The sequence below is a fragment of the Triticum dicoccoides genome, chromosome 7A (assembly GCF_002162155.2).
Source record: "Triticum dicoccoides isolate Atlit2015 ecotype Zavitan chromosome 7A, WEW_v2.0, whole genome shotgun sequence".
NCBI classification, from domain to species: domain Eukaryota; kingdom Viridiplantae; phylum Streptophyta; class Magnoliopsida; order Poales; family Poaceae; genus Triticum; species Triticum dicoccoides.
Window position 1 is genome coordinate 51,500,307 of NC_041392.1, and position 2,830 is coordinate 51,503,136.

Here is a 2,830-nt window from a genome sequence, read left to right on the forward strand (position 1 = left end):
CGGTCCACTCGGCTCGGCGAGGTGTCGCGCATGGCTACGTCGGCGCCAGTCGTCTCCCTCATGTCAACCTCCGGGTTCAGCAGGCTGGCCTTGCCGTCGTCGTCTTGTTGGATCTTCTTAGTTAGCTCTACATCCGCACGAATGGCAAAGCGCCAGTCTATAAACCAATCGGACAAGACTCGAAGGACAAATCCCTCGGTGGATCAATACCTTTGGAGGTGGCGGTGTCCACGGCGTCGCCCTCCGTTTGGCCTTGCTTGGAGGCATTCGGATCCAAGGAGGTCGTCGATGTCTCGTTGCTGCAAATTGCAAAGTCACTCGTCTATCAGCCAAGTCAAAATTACGCAAAGAGGAAGTTCAGTCTCCGGCACTTACATCGAAGCCACTGGCACCACCACCTTGATCTTCGGCATGGAAGCCTTTCGAGGCTTGGTGGCAATGTGCTTCATGTTGGGGGCTGGAACCGGGGAAGTCAACTTTGGGTTGTCACTTGGCGCCCGGGCACTACCCACTCGAGCACTCAGATCATTCTGCGCCTTGGTGTGGCGCTCCTTGGGGACGGTCTCGGACAGGGAGGACTCAGCCTCGTTGCCATCCTTGGTGTCGCTCTCCTCCTCCTCCTCCTCCTCCTCCTCCTCCTTATAGCTCTCCTCGAAGCGCTGGCGCTTCTTGTCACTCATCACGTCTTCTGGCGATCGGCCGACCACTGTTACATGGGAGATCAACTGCTGGAAACTCTGAGAAGAAGGAAAAAGATCACAACACCAAGATGCACAGAAAGAAATTTTGGGCCAGTCCGACTGATTGGAGTTACCTCAATCGGCGGGGTGTCCTTCCCATATTGGGGAACTCTCCTAGCCCCACGCGGATTATCACGGACCGAGGTGATGACCTTGATCTTGCCCGCCACGGCTTTCTCATTCAGCTCCTCCGGATGCACCTGAGTGGGATCACTCGGACCCTAGTACAACCACATCGGGTGCGACCTCGCCTGCAGCGGCTGGATCCGCTGATTGAGAAATGTCTCCAGCAGGTCCATTCCATTGACCCCGGCATTCAGGACTCCAACTAGGGAGTCAGTCATGATCCCTACGTCGACCTTCTCCTCCTTGGTCACCTCAAGGGATGAAGGTGCAACGACTCTCGCTCCCGAGTATGCGAGGGGGGGAGTCCATTCGGAGATCTCGCACTTGGGATGTCCTTTGCAATAGAACCAACTGTCGTGCTAACCCCCTTCACGGAATCGGGAATACTCATTTTGGGGAAATCACTCTCCCCCGGACCTGTATGCCTAGTCCGCCGCATAGCCGGGTCACATGGGTCTTCTCGCCATCCGGCAAATCCTTCTTCACGGCCATCAACCGACAGGTCAAGATGTGCTTGAATAAGCCTTAGTGCGGGTAGCAGCCAATGAAAATTTTGAAGTGGGAAATGAAGGACGACAAGTATATGACTGCATTGGGGGGAGGATGATGAAACTACGGCCCCAAATAATCTAGAAATGCACGGAAGAAAGGATGGGGAGGCATCGAAAAAACTCGTTCGATATGAGTGACGAGGAGGACACGCTCGTCCCCCTACGGCGCCGACTCGACCTCGCCCGCCTCCAGCCACCTCCATCCATCCACTGGAATGAGCCCCTCCTCATCAAGCTCCTCCAATCATTTCATCGTGATGAGTGAGGGAATCCAATCCCCCACGACACAGCTTGTCGGTGGGCCGGAGCTCGACGACGCAACCCTCCCCACCTTCTTCATCTTCTCCAGCTTGACGTTGGAGTCCTTCCCCATCAGCTCGAGTGCTCGCGTGCGTTGGTTGATGAAGCGGAGGAGATGGGGTGCGGAGTGGGCGAGGGAGAAAGGGGATCTGTGAATTACCCTAGCCTGCCAGCCCTTTATACCACGGGTAAAAACCGCTTCACGGGATCATAGCCAAAGATCCCTGGATTAGACGATGTACGTGGTGGTTGCACACACAGATAAAAGAGGGCAGGTGGAGGTTTTTTGGGGCGGCGTTCAAGGTGTCATGCCCCACTTTCCCCACTAGCCACGGTGTAACGACTTCCACGCTCCCACACACGATTTCAAATGCCGAGATTTTAGCAGCAAATCAATCTAATTGACTGCCCTCTGTCCCTTTCCCAAAAGGACACTCGTCGGCCCGACCCACCACCCCTCAAGGGTCACCGTGCACTCGGAAACATAAAACGCCCGACTAAAGTCATCTTCAGGACTGTGATGGGATGAGCTCGATGCCCCTCTGCGGGTTGACTTGGCCCTTTTTCTAGGCTCTAAGGTGCGAGCCCCATAAACTTGGACTCGGATATGGCCCGCGCTGGCGTTCCTCTGGCATAGAGTGGCGTTTCTCCATAGATGGAACAATCACAAAACACCTATCCCATTGCAAGAAAAATCAACCTAGGGTTGTCACCTCTCCGAGAGAAAAAACAAACCTTCGAGCATGAGACGTAGGGTTGTTACCTCTCCAAGAGGGGCCTGAACTCTCTAAATCGGAGTCATACACTTGCACCATAGCTAGGCTTTGCCCTTAGTTCATACCCCTAGTACTCATTGTCAGGTTCGTTGCCTCAACAGGAATAGATACGTGGGCCTAGCCTATTTTGGTGTGTTTAGGCACGGTCTCGAGGTTCCAAGGCTCCTCCCGCCAGGTTTTGACTGATTCAGAGGATTTATGACCTCAGCTCAGAAATTACGGTTCAGGTTCGGGCTATCTGGCAACTCTCTGTACGCGCTTGGACATTGGCCTAGAGGTTCTGAGCAGACCCCAGGACGGTCCAATAGCTCTCTGGACACACCGGAGATCACGGGGT